Source organism: Hirundo rustica, chromosome 1, assembly GCF_015227805.2.
Source record: "Hirundo rustica isolate bHirRus1 chromosome 1, bHirRus1.pri.v3, whole genome shotgun sequence".
Classification (NCBI taxonomy): Eukaryota; Metazoa; Chordata; class Aves; order Passeriformes; family Hirundinidae; genus Hirundo; species Hirundo rustica.
The window spans coordinates 86,609,380-86,629,450 of NC_053450.1; the positions used below are offsets into that span (position 1 = coordinate 86,609,380).

Consider the following 20,071-nt stretch of genomic DNA (forward strand, 5'->3'; position numbering starts at 1 on the left):
TGTTTAGGATTTTTGCTTTGGGCTAATGAAGACAAATTGTTTTGCAGTTGCCATATTATTTACAAAAAAAAAAAGGAGAATTAATTGCATCAACATTTGTTTTCACTGTCATGATTTACACCAGCTGCAGACCTGACCTTCAAAACCGACACTGTGCAAGTCAAACTGCACAACATATTTCCCACAGTCCTAAACCCCCTCCTAACAGCACTGTGTTTCTCTTACTGCCTTGGGAGACTCATCAGTGACAAAGCCTGGGGTAGATATTAGTTTCTTCTGGTTCTGTGGACTTCCTACTTCCTCTGCCTCATACACACAATGCTAGCAGGAAAAGTGGGCCCTTATATCCATTGGCAGCACTGATAAAACCACTCAGCCATATTACCCTCACACTTTGCAGACTTGCATTGTAGTTCCCAATTTTTTCAGTTGCCACTGCATGGAGAGGTGTTTAAATTGTTCTTTCCTTTCCTGGATGGCAGCCACCATAATACATCATTTCAGGCAGGGTCAATTTCAGGCAGAAACAATGCTCTTCTTAAGAGCATGAAAGGAAAATAAACTGAAGGAAACGCCTTATTGCTAGTGGCTCAATCCTTTCTGCTTTTTAGCAAATTACATCAATGGCTAAATCCAGGAGTTAGAAGTCAGAAAGCAAAGCCAAAGCAAACCTGTGAGATTTGCCTTGTGACAGGCACACACACTTCATTCCACTACCCAGTATGCAGAGCGCTGCGCCAGAACCAACAGCAACATGGCTTGAGAAGAGAAGAGAAGAGAAAGATCCAGAGGATGAAGGAGAGGGTGTAAGGATAGGGAGGTGAGAGTGCGTGTAGAGGATGTAGAGATACACTTCCCACAGCCTGAGCACTTTGCTTTAGCGTATGACTGCATTGCCATTGACTTACCCGTGCCCCTGCTCTGATTTAGTTAGAGCATTGCATAAAAGATAATGAGATTTTTCAGAAATCTCCTATGGAGATCGACTGATTCAGGTATGTACAGTCACTCAATTAAGGCCATGCAAATTACAAAGCTGGGAAAAAGCCTTTAGAAGTAGATTTTCTGGAAGGCTGGGGGCTTACTTCCCCTACTTGAGGATGATTTGGCTCACTCACCACTTGCATGCTGGAAAAATTATTGTTTCTACTATGCAGCTCTAAGTCACCAACAGCTAGGCCTTCAACCAGCATTTTTTACTCAAAACACACTTGTCAGCTCAAACTCTTCTCCCAAACACAAAACAATTGGGTATTTTTCTCAAAAATCTATGCTGTTAATGGCCTCACAAAGTCTAGAATTTGTGGTGAGAATTAGAAAAATAAGGTAGGAGAGTATCAGAGCTCTGGAACAATAGGGCAGGAAAATGACACACTCTCAAAATTGAATTTGATAAATTATTCAGAATCCATTTAATTATTGGGAGAAGAGGGGTAAGACAAAATCACCCAAGAGATCCTTTGCAGTCCTGTATTTCAGAATTTATAGTTTTGTGGTGATTTTAGCTGATTATTTCAGAACTTAGCTGCATATATAGTTGAAATATGTTAATGATGTCCACTTCTTTATTTATGTTTTCCTAGTACATCTTGCTCTAGCATGAGACAGGCAAGGATACTGGCTTCACTCCTGGATGACTTTTAAGGGATAGAGGAAGGGAACATCTCTTCTATGTAGGACTCCTGCCAGCAGTTCTGAAAGCTGGAGCTGTTGTCCTTATGCCTAGCAATACACGTATGCAACACCATTTCACTGTAAGGACCATATGGTCTGTCTAGCATGAGCTTGAACCACTGCCATTTCATTCTAGCCTGGCTGTTCTGTAACAACAGAAGAATCTGATTTTCAATCCATCCATTTTGTCAGCAGTGTTGTCTTAAACCTATACAATTCATTACCCAGCTAGAGGCACAGTTGCAGCCAGCAAAGTTTAACTTTGCTCTGCAGCAGCACAGAAAAAAAAAATGACCTGCCAACACTAATCACTGAATGCTGTAGGTTCAAATGTTTCCTTAAAAAGGATACTAGTATACCCTGCATAATTAATGTTTAGCCATGAGGTGAAATGGCTCATTTGACTCTTCTGATCACCCTCAGAGAGTGAGGATTAAGCCTTTTACTGTGTCTGCATGAAATTAGCTGTGAGCAAGGAGTTTTCAGCAATCAGTGGGATGATGCTCTCATGTGTCAGATAGAGGCAAGCAAACAAAACTGGTGCAAGTGTTTACCCAAGAAAATCATGAGAGGACCAAACTGAGACAGGCTGTAAACTTAAAACACATTTGTTTATTATTGTAATTAATAAATAAAAAAATTACTTCTTCAGAAGGGATTTATAAAAGAGCAAAATCTGTTCACAGAAACACTCTTTCTGCTTACGGTTTTAAGTCTTTTGTGATACTAGCTTGCCAGGCAATTTAATGCAACAGAGCAGCCTTGATGCTATCCCTGTGCAGGACAAGGAGTTGAATCAATCAGGATCACGAATCACATGAGGAAAAAAACACAGCACAACACCCTAGAAAGAAACAGCTGGCAATAATAAATTTAAATTGTTCTTCATAGAGAGGAAAATGGAAACCTAGTGATAGACCAATATCTTCCTGAATGCACAGTGCTTGGCTTTGAGCAGCACATTTGAGGATCTCAAAGGAACAGCATGGTTTGACAAATGCTTGCTAATGAATGCAAGAGTTGTAAAAGGAAAACTAAATATAAATGTAAAAACACAACTTCAAATTAGCTGGTTCTACAGCTTGTACTGAAGTAGCATCTTCCTAGCCACACTGGGGGGGAAAAAAAAAAAAAGGAAAAATCCCCCAACAAATTAGTTTATGCTGCCATCCTTACTTTATCATGCAAAGCAGATAGGAAAGTGGATATTGCTCTCTTTCTGCAGGATATGTGCCAGCTAGAAAGCATCCTATAGCCAGAATCTGAGATTTAATTTAGAAATTGTTTTTGACCACACTGATTGCAATTACAGAGTGAGGAGCCAGAATATGATGGCTAGAGAAAATGCCCTATCATAGGAGCACAAAAAATTAAATGTGCTTCATTTATCAAAAAATGAAATAATGAATGATCCAATTACAGTACACACCCCCCTCACTGCAAAAAGTGGCTGGTCTTAGAGGGTTGTCTAAGTTAAAGCAAAAAGTATCACCAATTGAAAAATAAAATAAGTGACTTTTAACTGTGACCCATTGCTAAGACTGATTATGACCTGAAGTAGTTTTTTTTAAGTTTAAATGATACACTATTTTCATTAAAAAAAAGGCACCTCTTGTCTAGCAGGAATTCTGTGGAATGGACTACAGAGAACAGGCCAGGTGGATCGGACACAGGCACCTTTCTGTGCTTTTTGGGGCCAACCACACTACGAAACCAGTCATTTCTCAATACTCTTACCACATCACCACACCCCTCACTCTAAATTTATTGCCAAGTCCCCTATGAAGAAAAAACTTGGCTTTGTGCTCTACATAGACATGGGTCTGTCCAGTAATTCTGGAACCCAGTAATTCTGGAACCCAGTGGCAAAGTTTAATGAAATTCAACAAAAAGGTAGGGGGTTGCAAAACATGAAATGCTTAAATAATTTTTGAAAAGAGACAAAAAGGAGAGGATCACAGAATCACACAGAGAATCAATCAGGTTGGAAAAGGCCTCTGAGATCATTGAGTCCAACCTATGAGTGAACACCGCCGTGTCAAAGAGACCATGGCACAAAGTCCCACATCCAGTCTTTCCTTAAATACCTCCAGGCACGGTGACTCCACCACCTTCCTGTGCATGGGAATGACAGTCCATTCTGGCATCTATTCACCCTTCTTTTTTTGTGAAGAATTTGTGAAGAAATTCTTCCTAATGTCCAACCTAAACCTCCCCTGGCATGGCTTAAGTCTATGTTAAGGTCGCCTCTGAGTCTCTTTTTCTCCAGGCTAAACAACCCCATCTCTCTCAGCCACTCCTCACCAGACTTGTGATTCAGCCCCTCCACCAGCCTTGTTGTCCACCGGACTTGCTTCAGCACTTCAATGTCTTTTTAGTAGTGAGTATTTCTAAACTGGACAGAGTACTCAAAGTGTGGCCTCCCCAGTGCCAGATGTTGCTCCACGTGGGATTGTTGTGGCCGAAGTGTTTGACCTGGGACTTGCCTTTGTTGAACCTTATACTGCTGGTCTCAGCCCTTGATCCAGCCTGTCCAGGTTCCTCTGCAGGGCATTCCTACCATCCAGCAGATCAACACTCTTGCCCAGCTTGGTGTTGTCTGTGCATTTACTACAGGTAGACTCAGTTCCCTCATCCAGATCATCAGTAAAGATAGTAAACAGCCCAGCCAGTCCTTAATACGGAAGATGTCCTCTTAACCCACGGATCTCTTATTCCCCACAGAGGAACAGACCACAAAATTAAACATCAGAGAACCCACATGGAAGGACATGAAACATGCATATACACACTTTGGGAACAAAGCTTCAGTAGCTTTGCTGTTCATGAAATTGCTTTAGTGCTGGAAATTACAAAAGCATTTTTGTGCTGTGGCTACAGATAACATATAGTCCATGTCTATTTCAGAAGATAAGTTATGTGGGAGATGTTGCTGTTATGATCTCTTTTTGCCTATACCACTGTGTTACCTTTTCTTCAAATCTGACATTAGTAGGACTCCTTCACCAATCTTAGAGTCGCTCTCTAAAACACAGTAGAGAAAAACATGATGGACAATACTGCTTTTACTTTCCCAAATTCCACATTAAGCACAAGACTGCAGGGACTGGTCTTTTTAAAATACCATTACAATTTTCAGATGACTGTAAAAGTGAATTTTAAGAAGCAATTTGACTATTAACAATTTTTCTGAAAATAGAACCGAAAAGGATCCCATAGCAGATTCTCTTGAAAGGCTGGGTTTGCAGAGAGCAGGGATGTTAGATCACTTGTTAGTACATTTCCTGCTGTGGCTACACCTAGGAAGCAAACAACTTGCTACCTCACCACCCCAGTGAGAATGAGATTGATTACTTCCAGGAAACAGATACTGTCTATATTACCACCAGAAAGTCTCCAAGTGACCAATTTTAGATGGAACACATTACTTCTTAGGCCACTAAAGTTTACAAGGCTCAGTCACACATCTGGCTCCAGGAAAGTTCAAAATTAGTAGAAGACCAGGTTGGGAAGAATCAGCTGCAGCCAGCATGACCCCTTGTAGCAGTGTGCAGAGTAAAGCCACTGCTTGCAGAAATGGTACCAGCGTTTAACCGTATCTGTCATCTACAGGAAAGAAAGTACAATACAAGGAAGGCCATGCTAAGTCCATCCTTAGGAAGCACGTTTTTGGTTGGGTTTTTTTTTGCTTGAAGAGATTTCCTCAAACCTTTAACAGGACATGTTTGCTTCAGTTTAATTAGAGACAGTTTATATCAAATTATCTGTTTCTGGCTGTTTCGCCAGCAGTGACTAAGGCAGGTTTAATTGCATGCTAGGAAAGGTGTGCTGCATTGCTCACTTTCTGTTAAGGAAACAGAAATCAAAGCTGCCACATGAAAATGGAACTGAGGCACGTCCTTGCAGCAGCTGGCAAGTGAAGAAAGGGCATTCCAATCACCAAGACATCATTTCCGAAATTCAGACGACAATCAAACGCCTTGAGCCAGTTGCACTGACTACTGCGGAGGAAGCAAAGCTTTCTTAGTATTAGGTTATAACACTATATTAGGTTGTTGTTTCCTTGTACTTGCGCACCAAGAAAGAACAACCACAATGAAACAGTAACGCAGCTATTTCCCAGTGCACGGCCTTTTCTAACACTGGACACACCCACTCCTATAAACGAGGAGCCAGAGAGAGACATTGTTTCACAGCAAGTGCGTCAGGAGCGAAAATCTGGAACAACTCCCTAAGCAATCTCGTTCTGGACAAGGGCCGCTAGCACGCGTAACCTCAGTGGCGGGGCCACTGGAGAGACAGAGAGGACAGGGAGCCACGCTTTCTTGCCAACCCGTACTGGCAAGAATACTAAAATTCTGGCCAAAATGGTCTTCATGACACAAAAGAGGAGTGCCACACATCCCTTTCCTCGGGGATAAGAATTACTAATAAGCACAGCAGCACACTCTGTTCTTCAGCAAGGCTTGAATTGACACCTATAAAGAAGAAAATTCTTCTGCTCCCGTGAACAGCTATTGCTCAGTGCAATTCAGACCAGAATAAATTAACACCAATTAGATGCAATGAACACTTTCAGCAACAGCTTATGGGCATACCTTCGCATATGCCTGTCTGGGAACAAAAAACAAGCTTCCTTCTCCCGGGGCTATGGTGGCTTGTCACTGCTGAATGACCATATTACTCAGAGGGTGTGGAGTTATCAGGGCAATGACCCAAAAGAATGCTGAATACATGTTTACAGCCTTGGACTTTCACCTACCCTACCTCTGTTGGTTCATCTTCACATGCCATCTCTTAGCACAGGTTTTCTGCCTCTAAGAGTCCACAGGGAGCTGCTTATTTTGAAAAGACAGTGTATATGAGGAAACATAATACATAAATGTTTTCAAGATATTTTCTGCCAACACTGCTGCTCTGTTTGTATCCAATTTATTTCTGTTGGCCTTTTAGATTTCCCATTATATGTAGAATTACCTTGGAACAGGAATGTGAAGTTAAAAGCACTGATTTAAGTGCACTGCAATCCAAGAGTGTATATCATGTATACCACTAAATCCTGTATATTTAAGACCCAGAAAAGAATAATGTACTTATACAATGCACTGCCTTGCAGAATTCAGTTAACTGCATATAATAGCATTAACTATCGGTTCTTCAAAAAAATCAGAATTGAGCAGTTCTAGCTGGTTCTCCTTCATACATTTCAAGTTTTTGTAGATATCCTAAATTTGTTTTCAAGTAGAATCTTCTAGGGAAAGAAGGGAAGGAAGTTATCTTTCTTCTCTATTTCTAGTACTGCCCTAAGGAGGACAGGTATATTTGAAAAGACTCGTGGATGAGACACGACTGTTTTTCCTTGCCTGACTTGTGCCCTAAACTTACTTTGAAGTCTCAGTGTAAAAATTTAAAAACCCTCTTCTGCCTTATGTTACCTCCACCACCCCTAAAGAAAAGGCTCTGATCATGAAGCTAGAAGAATGTCTGAAACTACTGCTAACAGACTAATTCAGTCACTATCAGCTATTAGAAAAATAAGAGAAAACTTATACAACATAACATTTGAGATATGTTACCCAGAATGATGTGACCTTAATCCTGTTCCATTTTATACAGAATAGTTGAATATTCTCTGAAACAGAAATTGGTCTCCTCATGCATAAATAACATTTCACAGGAGTACTTGATAAACCTCATTTCCAAAAGGTTTTAATCCTGCTGCACTCTCTAGGGAAACCCAGAATACAAAACACTCTCTTACTGAGCAAAGAAGTCTTCTGAACCATGACACAGTACGTTCGCAAAGACAAATGAATTAAAGTAGGGGCACCTGGACTTTCCCAGGTTGTATCTTGTCAAAGGAAACTCCAGCCATCAAACAAGAGGTAAGAGTTCATGAGTTAATCATGACCAGCTGGAGGTACTTCAGTCTGAAGACTGGGGGTAAAAAGCCAATCCTATGTTCAACCTTGCCTCTTAACTTGAAGGCTCCCTACTCTCTCCCTGTCAGCATCTTCTGGACAGCATTCTGAGGCACCTGGCTCACCTGTAACTCACACATGTACACACCCGTGCTGAAACACTGGGTTCCTAAAGGCACTCAGAGGTTGGGGTTGGGTGTTCCTACAGCTTTCTCTGAAATCAGCCTTTGAGCACTTCTGGAGCAATTCCACATCACTCAGGACTTCTATACCTAAATTGTATTGTATTCCTAAATTCTATATCTTAGATGCATTCTAGGTGTAAGTTGCTCAGGCTTGCCCACAAACAACAGGAGATTAGGGGGCAAAGAGGACAGCAATAAAATTGCATTGGCTGCCCTAATCTGTTTCTCTTTTTTCTACAATTCTGCAAGCTGCGTGGCAGGGTCTCATTTACTATTTTAATATCTATAAATTACTAACATAATTTGAAAAATTAATCTTGACACTGTTAAATGAGTTTTTAAAAAGACTGACAAATGCATGCAAAGAGAAAGGATCCAAATTTATGCAAAAATCAACTTAGCCCAAAGCAAACTACTAGCCCTCATACAGATTTGTATTCACACACCTTGACACCACTTTGGTAACTGTCAGACACCCTTAGGGAAGTCAGTAGGATATTATGTTCAGAAGAGGCCTCAAGGTGTGGTTTTAAATCAATTTAATTAAAATGGTACCAAAAGCTGTGCCAATCTTATTGGATGGGATTAGAGTTCCAGATTCCTGAATTAGCCAGGTATCACAGTGGCCTAGCCACTGTGGCTGTACATGGAGGCCTAAGCCTGTGGTTAACATGAGGTACAGTGTGACCAGACCCAGGAAAGTCTGGCAAGAAATGAATGTTTGTTATCTTCTTTTAAAGTAATTTCCTACTAATAATCAAATCTAACACATACGGTATGCCCTCCAATTAATATTGACCAAGGGAACAGGAAACTAGAATTCTCAACATCAGTGGGTAGCCTGTCTTTTTTCCTGCAACTTTTATAATATACAGTGATAGAAATTCACAGATGATTCCAAGATATGACATTTGTCTTAATTTAGAGGAAGGACCTCACTTTTTCAGGTAGTGCTGATGAAGAAAACCAATCAGAAATTTGGGGAATGTGTTGCACGTTCAGCACGTAAGCAGATGACGCCCCTAGAGATTATACTGAAATCAATGAGCCTTTAGAGACGGATATTTCCATTTGAAGTTTCCAATTAAAACATGCATTATTTATAGCAGTAGAACCTTTGCCTGAATATAACACAAGAGTCTTTTGTCAACTCTGTTGCAGCCCTTAACCTATGCTGAGCTTGCACTTTGTAGAGCTACTGCTCTATGCAAGGTCTTACATGGCAGCAAAGTAGGAAGGACAGGGAATGCAAGGATCAGTTTGTTCAAGAGGAAGTACAGTTAACACCTTAAGACCTAGTTCAGATTCCCCTCAGACTCAAAGAAATCAACATTCAGAAAACCACATACATCCCTTTTTCCTGGATTACACAGAGAGAAAATAAAGCATACTAATTCAGACATTCCTTGAAAAATTTGGCTTGTAATCAGAGGTAGACTTGGAAGATTTTTACTATACCTGGCAGTTGGACTAGAAAATAATTGCTTACTGGTCTAAATACATTTAAAATATTTTATATTATTCAATGATAGTTACACACGGAAGCCACATTAGACTTCCACTACTAGGTGTTCCCGAAATACCACAATGTGTTAACTTCTGAGAAAAGGCTGCTGTTCCAAGATGTCTTACAAAGCAAACCAGAAATATGTCAAGTTTATTAATTTCTGCACCTAAATTTTCTTCCTTTTCTAGAGTGCAAAGAAATAATTCTGTTAGAACCTGTCACATTCATATTGAAATATCAGTTACAAGGTCATACCAAAATCCTTCACTTCAGAATAACTATGCTGCCTGGGGCTGGGATAAAGAGCAGATTAGAATTTGGTTCAATAAATTATACCTTGTACATACAAAAACTGTTATCAGCAGTCACTCTTTTCAGTAAACTAATTAATGATGAATATTTCTGCCTACTTACAATAGGGTAATAAACACACACACACACACACACACACAAAACCAAAAACCAACCAACCAACCAACCAAAACAAAACAAAACAAAACAAAAAAAGCCAACAAAAAAACCCCCCAAAACAACAACAACAAAAAACAAACCCAGAAATAGAGCACTTATTTTGTATTCAAGGTCCCCTTTCTAATTAACTTATCAAGCTTACTATACAGCCTGCTTGAACAACAGCAGGGAAAAAATGGGAAAAAACCCCCAGCATATTAAAAATTCTAGTGGGCATGCAACTGCAGCATGTTACACCTGCAGCTCTGCTACTCCAAGCTACTCTTGCCTGTTCTCAAATGCTAAGATTGAGCTTGGTGTTCATGTGAAAGATGTAAAAACAGGGCAGAATGCTGCCTCTAGTAATTACTAGTAATTTAGTAAGTGGTACAGCCCATCCTTCACAACATTACTGAATAAATTCCCTAGAAAAGCAGATTGCTTGCAACACAATTGTCAAGGTGACACCAGAATGAAAGCTCAGTTCACTTACCAGCTATTACAAGTCTCCTTGTGCTTTTTGCAAGATTGAGACTGTTGATCTGAGTTTTGGCTGAATTCCAACTTGTTAATTAGATTCCACATACCTACATCTCCCTTGCATCCCTTTGCTACTGCTAAATGCTATTAAACAACCAACATGTTACATGAGTGTCCTCTGGGCCCAACATCAGCAAGGATCAAAACATTTCCCCAAAGCAGTCAGTGAAAAGCTGCTGAAATCCTTCAGAATAAAGTACAGCTGTTGTCATAAATGACTACCATCACACTGTTGTGAAAACAAGTTAGTACAATTCCCATGGCAGCATTTTAAAGAAAGAAAATATTTCCCATTAGCAATACTGTATTGTACTCAGTTGCAAATGTCCAACTATTATTCTTCAAATGAAGAGGGACCAAGATTTTATGCTTGGTACGCATCTCCAACCTTTTCTGTGCTAAATGTACAACATGAAGGTGAGACTGGGGATGCTTATCAGTTTCTAACCCTCTAAGAATTTTCTTCTCTTCTTTTTTTTTTTTTTTTTTTTTCTTTTTTTTTTTTTTTTTTTTTTTTCTCTTTAATTCTTTCATAGAGATTCTACTTACAAATTGCCAGTAACTTCTCTCCACATAACTCTCTAACTAGCATTTTCCGGTAAATCAAGAAATCTACAATTTACCCAAAGGGAAACTTTTATCCTGTTATAGTAGTATATTCTTGACAATTGTGTTTCAGAGAACAGTGCTTCTGTCTAGTAGAAAGTTGTGGTACTAGCTTTTTTATCCCCATAGTTTTTTTAAACCATAGTCAAATAATAAATATGGAGTCTTAGAGTAAAACCATTTTAAAGAGCAATTTCTATTTGGCTAAATAAGATTCAGGTATACTTAGCCACTGATTTTTTATGTCAAGTTTATTTGATATCATATTTTAATAGTTTATATTTTTATTTCAACATTGGATAAGCTTATGATAATATACTTGTTTTGTTATAAAAAGTAACCATGAAGAAATTTAATGAATTTTCTTTACTCCACTGAACACTACAGCATATTTTCTTGAATCATTTATTGTTTTATATAGAGACTGTATTAAAAATTAAAGATGAAAAGAAGAAACCACTTGTAAGGTTTTCTGTCAGCTTTGACACATTTCACTGATCCCGCCTTGAAATGTCAAACTCTTCATTTGTAAGTAAGCAGAATGTATCAGCAAGAGGTAACCAGAACAGAAATGAACACATTCACCCTTTGGACAGGACAAATATCCAGAATCCTCTCAGCACATTGGAGTTACCACCTGTACCACACCCCATGCAAAGCACTTTGGAAAGACCACTCTTAAGTGCTTTTAATTGCCACATAAGAGCCATTTTTTCTCTTCTTACATATAATCACTGGTTTTCAGCACAAAAGCCTGACAACACCAACAACTTCTTTCTTTGCTGGAATGTTTAGGTGGAAATTTAAGAACCTAGTGTTCCACAGGGAGTGGTTTGAGGGCAAAGATGGCCTGGGAACTGGTTACTGAGATACCTGAATTCAGGTGATATTTCTTAATGTATTTTCAGATAAGTTGTTTGTCAGGGGAAGAAGAGAAGCAAAAACTACAGCTAAACACCTCATCAGCAGTGTGATGTCAGCCTATATGAAGGTCCAAGCTCTTCTATATGTTGTGATAAAACAGAAATGTCTCAGTCATGACTACCATCAGCAGCAGTGAGTGAGTACTGCACAAATGCAGGCTGTCAGTCTGGAGCAGCAGTGCTCACAAACCCAAAATAGCCAAACAGTGGGTCAGAGGATGAGACATTCCTAGACAGATCTCCTGGCTCTGCCCAGCAGCAGAGCTAGCCCACAGCAGCTCTCCCGAGCAATTTCACTGACACCTCAGCTATATTCCCAAGTAAGGGATTCTAGATCTAAAGTGTCTCTCCTTTTACACAAGCAAGATGATGCCTTTCACCATTTTTTCCCTACTACTGGAGTAAATTAGTGGAGTTTGCACCATGCTTTCAGCAGTATCTCTATTTCAGTTGTGTGGCTGTAGATGTATCTATTCTTTTAAAATAGATTCCTCCACAGAGACAATAAAAAAATCTACACTCCTACAAGCAGAAGTGTCCCAATTTACTTTTTCTGTCTTAATAGGATCTATATGCATTTAGATCCTTCAGATACAATTGCTCCAGCATACAACCACCTACACCAGAGCTGCACACACTTGTGCGTGCAAATAATTCCAGCTCAATGTAGTGAAAGCTGCAAACTGCCCTGAGCTTGCATCTGTCATTTATTCTACCCATTTTGCATTACAACAGAAGGACATACCTCAGAATAAAGAACTTAACCGTAACACAAATACTGTCAAGGATTCATTCTATATTAAAATGTGAGATTTGCCACACATTTACTATGTGTGTCAAAATTATCATCTGATATTAAACAAAACCTCAGTTCTTTCAGATTCAGGAAATATCAAATCTAGAACCTAAGCCTTTGAGTTCTGGCACTTTCCTTATGCAAGACCAGCCAAGAATATAGCTGTACACAGGCTACAAGAGAATCTAGTCGGTGACTTGTGGGTTAGTCTCAGCACTTGTGACCTAACATCAAACAATGAGACTCCAAAACTTACCAATTTGTAACATAAGCTTCTCTGAATTTAAGGTTTCCATTCAACAAACATTGAGGATCCATTTACTTTGGCAGCACTCTGCAAACCTACAAGGTAAGATACTGAAGCAATCACATCCAGGAGGACTCATCCCACATACTGTTGGCAAACAAGTGGATTATCTCCTAGATTTCCCCCGTAAAGTTAACTGTAGGCAGCCAGTAAAAAATCCTAACAGGTGAATTAGCCCACACATTTAAGTGATGTCTTTTAGGAATGCCCATCATTCTCAAAGATAATAGAAGGGGACCCACAGAGAGGCCAGACTAAATAATTAAGTTGGCTAAACCTAATTTTTTAGACTGATGTATACACCATACTAGTTTAAAAACCTCAGGGCTGGTGATGCCAATATTTACAGGTTTTCTCTGTTTGGGGTAGTGGTACTTGGGTGGTGGTGCTATTACATGAATACAAATGGCAAAAAAAACCCCTAGACATCCTTACAAGCATGCTTAATAGGAGAGCATATCTTACCCCTTCTTTTCCCTCACACTTAACAAAAAATTTAATTGGTTGATCTAGCAAAGAAAAAAAAAAATCATTTTAAAGCTAAGATTTATACAAAAGATGAAACATTTTCCCATATATTATTATTAAAGCAGCACAGAACCCTTGCCACCTCTACTATCATCAGGAACACACAATTTTCAGGAAATCTTGCAGTCTTTGACAGCAAAGCTACAAAAAATGTGAACCTGTCGGATTCTGTGCCATCAGAAGCTGTCATCTGCCTCTTCCAAGTCACTAGGGCAAAAATCTCAAGCAAATTTATGTCCCATCTTCTACACAGCACTAAGCTCTTGATAAGACAAAAGTCTTAAAGTAAAAGACTCTTGTGAACAGCCCAGTTACATATTCACACATACATCCAAGTATCAACACACATAGAAATTCACTCTTTTCTGAGTATCAATAAGCAATTTATGTTTATTCATTAACTACATGAGAATAATGTTTAGAGATTACACTTTTCAGCATATTTCATCACTGCAGTTATGCCATCCACATGCAGTTATGCCATCCATAGTCTTGTTTACACTCAGATCTGGGTGTTATTTCTGCTCTTTACACCTCACTTTTGAACACAGCCCACTGAAACAGTCAATAGGTTCTGTGTGGGAGCAAAGTGTATGTTTGGGGACTGGGTTGGGTTTGTCTAGATTTTTCTCTCTCTCTTTTTTTTTTTTCCTTTCTTTTTTTTTTTTTTTTTCTTTAGTATTCTTAAATTTCATTGTATTTTTGATACAATTTCAGAAGTAGAGGGCGTAACATTCTGTTTTGCTTAAACATCTTAACACCAACACAGACCTGAAAAAATCTACTTAAGAAAAAAATAAACAACCCAACACAACAAAACCCCAGCCTTAACTGTATTTACTCAACTCAGGCAAACTCTTTCACAAGTGGCAATTTCAAACATCCTAACTATTTAGGTCAGGAACATTATGCAGATAGTTACCAAATATTTTTTAAGTACAGATTTCACATACAACAAAAGACTACTTTCAGACAATGTTATTGTTTACCCTAATGAACACTAGTTAAATTATTCATTTCCTGATCTCATAGATTGTCATTATAAGTTTTTGACTTATTAAAGAAAAATTCTATTAATTCCCAATGGAACAAGTTTTACAGCAAAAGTGGAGCATACAAGTGTTTATGTTATCACAATTTAATATGCATCTAACAGGGCAAAGCAGGCTGGTGGAAGGAGGCACATTGATAATTTGCAAGCAGCAAAATAGTTGGTCCCTGTAAGACTGATTTATTACACGTAATTAAAAAAGTATATGCTTCTAAAGTAATAGTGCAAAAAGAGACAAAATATCATGACAGATATTACAGAATGATTTACTTTTAATAGGATTCTTAGTAGCACAGGACTTAAAGAATAAGGCTCCCTGTCATTAAGTTGTATCCAATTACTAAGGAAATTGTTGTAACAAGGTCAGTAAGTCATCATTCCATTACACAAATTTCCTTCATTTTTTGTTAAAAAATTTGGATAATGTTTACAATTCTGCATTTTTGCATGCCTGCCACAAAAGCTAGGGAAAAGTGTTTTAGTCTGTTATTCCATTACCAGATATTGAAAAGCTCTCGGTGAAGAAGGAACTTACTTTAAGCTCAAGGTTATTTTATCACTTTTGAAAAATGCATTTCCAGATTTAAGTTCAGGCATCAAAAGACTCTTCAAACAGAGCATTAGTTTTGTCATCAGAACTACCATTATTATGACAGCTAAAGAACCAGAATAGATTAATCTTTTTATTTTCGTTACGTAAGTAACAAATCCAAGTTAATCAAACCTCTCCACCAACTCCTGCATACCTCAAGAAGTGAACTCGTGGACATTCACTTATCTTAGTTTAAATCTTTCAGCTTTAGGAAGAAAAAAACAGAAGCAAAGAGTACTTTAGTTAGTGTAAAGAGTTTAAACACACATGAATTTAACATTTAAACATCTGCTAAGGCTGCTAAGTACATACTTGGAACATGTATTTCGGCTTTATTAAGACCAACAAATGCTTCCACTCATCACATGACACGCCCTGCCAACACTGCAAAATGAGATGTGTTTAGCACTATCAAGAATGCGATCATTTCCTCAACCCGTGAGGGGGGGGTGGGGCAGTGGAACCAAAACACAACAAGCAAAGCTGCGGACAAATCAGTGAAAAAGCTGCATGGTGAACCTAAACCACCAAATTAAGACATAGAATTAGTGAATGAACACGTTTTTGTTTTTTTACATAAGTTACTACCACTTGTCCCAATACCCCTTCACACACACATGCTCTGATACTGTCACCTACTGGATATTTATTTATCCCATTAGTGTTCCATACATGTTCCAGCAGGGTCTATGTGGTAGTTAAGTATAGAGAAAGCTGTCAATAATAGCCAGAAAGCAACTCCCTCAAGCAAAAAAGCCTTCACAGAGCCAATATATGCTTGACTTAGGTAGGAGTGCACCCACCTCAAAGTGTGGGATTCTGTTGTTTTCTAAAAGCCATCAGATTTACAGAATTTGTCTGACAGAGATTATTTATGCTTACCAACTCTTTGAGCAGAGCCAACATTTGTAGGGCCTCTCATCTGCATGCGTTTGCAAGTGCCAGCAGAGTGGCACAAGAGCAGAGCTCACATTTGAAAAACTTCTCGCCTATCAAGAAATGAAAAGCAAATAAGAAGGATATTGTAACTTCCAGGCAAACATCAAGTGTGTGTGGGAAATTCAGAAGAGTATCTGGGGATCAGCATTTTCAGCACATCCTCCAAGCTACAGCTCATCTTTCATGTGAACCTGTTGCTAACGAAACACGATCTTAGACACTGTTCTGGGCAATCAAGGGTTGCAGTCTGTTTTACCAGTAGCAGATCTACAGCTATTGGTATCTAGATTTGGCTTCAACCATAAGTCTAACTAAGACAGACTGGCCAGAATAATTTCCAAATTTAGTTTTGATCTTTTTTTCTGAATCAAAGTTCAGAGGGACAAACTCAAGTGTATTCTATGTCACCTATTTAAACCAAGCAAATTCCAGAAAGTGGAAATGTAGCAGAACAGGAAATTTTCAAAAAGCAATAGGAAATCACATTAAGGTAAAACCATTTTCACTTTATGAAGAAAGCACCCAAAGAATTTTCTGTAAAGACATCAAGGAGAACATTTAGGTCACAAATACAAAGGAAAAGAATGACTTTCAAAAACAAAAACATTGAGAGGTATGTTCTTAAAGGACAGGCCACCCCTTTACATTTACATTCCCACTAACAAAATCTAATTTACAATGTTTAATTTCATACTTGCACGAAAATTCTAAAATATTAGTCTTACAATGGAGAACCTGAAACGAACCTAATCAGGAAGAAGGAACAGATTGAAAAAATGAAACAGAATCACAGAATGGTCAGGGCTGAAGAAAGGACAAGCCCCACATAAACAAACTTATTTTCATTTCTGCTTACATCCAAAAATAAAAACATACCAATGAAAACATTTGAGTTTATAAAAAATAATGAAAAGTGAGCATATTTTAAGGATCTAAGCCTAACACCAACCCTGGTATAGTAACAATTCTCCTCAAGACAGCGTTTCACTCTAGCACTATTACAAGTATCTCTCCTGTACCAGTTCTACTACTGTTATCTTTCAAGGATGAATGCATTGCATGACCACTGCATAGCCAGCATTCTTTAGGTTTACCTCTAGCTGTCAATGGGGAAATGAACAGGAAGAGGCTGACATCACATTCACGAGCAGCTGTCAAGGTAGTAATTTGTATTTTGATGGGTAATAAGTTGTTTCCTAAAACTAGTTACACATGTTTGCTGTGGGTCACCTAGCAGCTCAAAAAGAAATAGGAAACAGTTCTAGATTTGCAATCGTTCTCCTAGACAGTGACTGTCTTAATGTTTTTCCCAAGAGTTGAATATATTTTGCAGGGGTTTGGACACTTGTTTACCTAGGCACCTAAACACCATTAATAGTGCCTGGCCACACTGCCCATTCAGCCTCCCAGCAGAAGTTGTTTTGCCCGTCACTCTCCTTCTCCTGTAACTTTTGAAGTCCCGTCAGTTAGCTTCCACATAAGCTAAGAATATTAAATAGAGCAAAAGTCTGTCTCTGAAGACATGGCACACTTGCTACCACAGAGACTGAGAGCCATCTGTCCCAGTAGCAAGAGATGTCTATCAGCTCCCTTCACACCTGGGTTTCCTGCCAGACATATGCCTACTCTCCTGTGCCACTGTGTGTGATGCCACGGTTCCAACGCTGCGGGATGCAGCACCACCCACAGCACTCAAGAGTCGGAGCGCTGCGCTCCTGCCAAGTGACTGCAAGAGTATTTCGGTTCTTCAGCTCAGTGGAAAGTTAATTTTACACTGTGGACAAAAGTGGATATTCCCTATCCACTATGCTCCTAGGTCCTATCAGGACAAGTTCTCCACAAACCATTTTATTTAAGTGTTATCACAAGAATTGAATTGGCTTCCACTGTCCTGTCCACCCACTCACTGCACACACCAAGCAGGTTTCAGGAAGGCTTTAAGACAACATAGCCTGTTTCCATCCTGTGCATTCACTTAACCTTATTTTCTAATCCTGTAAAATGCTCAATTCAGAAGAAAGAAGGAAGGCTTCACTCTGTAAATACCAACAAGATGGAGTGGATCCAACAGTTCCAAGCAGAGAGTGCTACAAAGTGCTTCCTTCTGTTTAATTCAGAATTTGTAATGAATGATGGGTTTACTATAACCATGGCAATGCAAAGTCTATTTAAACAAATCACTTGGGTGAGTCAGAAAGAACACCAGAGCCTGGGCCTTTGACAGAGGTTCAATGAAGTTCAAAAGAATAAGTTGAAGCAGGGAGCTTTCCAGAAAATGGACGGGAATGTAGTCAAAGGGGAAACCCAACTTTATGATGTTGAAAATCGTGCAATATGCCTATATGTACGTGTTGATTTTAGAAGTTTTGAGAAGACATTCCTGTTTTTAATCAGGCCGTGGAGTACCAGAAGAGAAAAAAAAGACGTGGTTAAAGTCCACCTCCCGCTGAACTAGCAGACACCCTTTTCAGTTAACAAGCCAGGAATATAAGCAGTCCTTCTCTCTGCAGTATTTATATCTTTACATAGGTGTCTTCTGAACACAAATTCTATACCAGAATCTAACATATCCTTAAAGATCAATATCCCTAATTGCTATAAAAAAATCCACCAGTTAAAAATTCACCCAGTTTATTAAATCAGGATCACAGTGTTTGGTTTTTGCATATTCAACATGAGAGAAAAATACCAGCAGGGAAAAAATACCCCTTTTCTTTAGAAATCCTTTTCATGCCACAAAATAATCACTCCTACACGGCACTCAATACTCAACTGCAGAGTACTTTGTTTTTCCTCCCTGAGTAATTTACATAAGTGGCAACATGAAGAGGACATCCACGCAATCCACCTGCATGTGTTTGCATCTGCTGGCTCAGAGAGACCTTGTTCCCCACTCCCAGTGCTGGCAATGAAGGGCTTTGATGCCAGCATGCGTTCCCATGTGCTCCTGCAGAGCTAACTATAAGAATGTTTCCTGTCAGAAAGGAAATGAACCTTGTCACAGCTGGAAAATCATCATCTATTCTTCCTGTGTAAGTGGTCTGAAGGGATTACCTTTCTCAGTTACAGTGTTAATTTAGGCTTTTAATGCCTTTTATCATGAGTATTTAAGGCTATTAGGAAAGACTGATACCACTATGGGAAAGATAAGAGCACAAAGATTTCTATCAGACCTGTTTACAATGAAATACTTCAGTTACTAGTTTATTATCTTTCAATTATTTATTTATATTCCCAAAATGGCATAGTTTTTTGTGTTGAATTAATTTCCTAGCAGCCAATACTGTATAATGCAACATGATCATACTGGGCTGTTCTATTTTGCTGTTTGAATGGTCCACCAAAGCCTTCTGGAAGTTTTTTGTCTCTGCTGCATGACCTGCTACTCCTTCAGGCCTCAAGTGGAATCTATTTAAAAAGGGAAAAAAACTCCATATGAAAATTATGCACGTGCTAATATACAAAGAGAAGATTCCTAGGAAGGGAAATGGTAAAACATTTGAAAAAGGCTGATGCAGATTACAGATCTGTTATCCCAAACTCCTTGATTTTCTGGATTATCCCACTCACCATCCTCAGTAAGACCTCAGGAACAAGAAAGGAAGCACTGGCTGTTCACAAATTCAAATACAAGTCTTTTATGCTGCACAGTCATACCTTTAACACACAATAACTTCAAAGAGAGAAATACAAGCATAGAAGTTTTAAATCCTTGCCATGTGAAAGCCATCTATAGCAGGTTTAAAAAGTGTTTACACATTTATCCAGATTGTTCACCAGCACTCAGCAAAAGGAAACAATGTCCTTTCAAAACACACTGTAAATAATTAATAACTGAGTAAATACTATTCCCAAATACAGGTAGTACATTCATATTTAAAATGTAATAAACAGGATTACTCATTCTTTGAACATTCTACAAGGAAAACAGAACTATTTTCATGACATATTTGTGAAGACAATTCAAGTCTAGCTATTTTGTAAACAAAGTACTTTAGAATACTCTGGAATTAGTTTACACTATACTCAAGACTTCTACTGGTAAAAGTATT

At 38.7% G+C, this 20,071-nt stretch overlaps 1 long non-coding RNA gene across 6 annotated transcripts in view; it reads right to left on the reverse strand.

Moving 5' to 3' along the window:
• The window catches only part of LOC120762413 (uncharacterized), a 38,588-nt gene that overhangs the window by 2,536 nt on the left and 15,981 nt on the right, over positions 1 to 20,071 (reverse strand). For 2 of the 6 annotated variants that reach the window (XR_009208511.1, XR_009208512.1), the window contains exons 6-7: positions 15,963 to 19,427; positions 15,235 to 15,285 (exon numbers count right to left, since the gene is read on the reverse strand). This is a non-coding gene — a long non-coding RNA (uncharacterized LOC120762413). Of the gene's footprint in view, positions 1 to 13,871; positions 19,428 to 20,071 lie in introns of those variants that run through there. The other 4 variants (XR_005703901.2, XR_005703900.2, XR_009208510.1 and 1 more) reach the window with 3 other exon arrangements.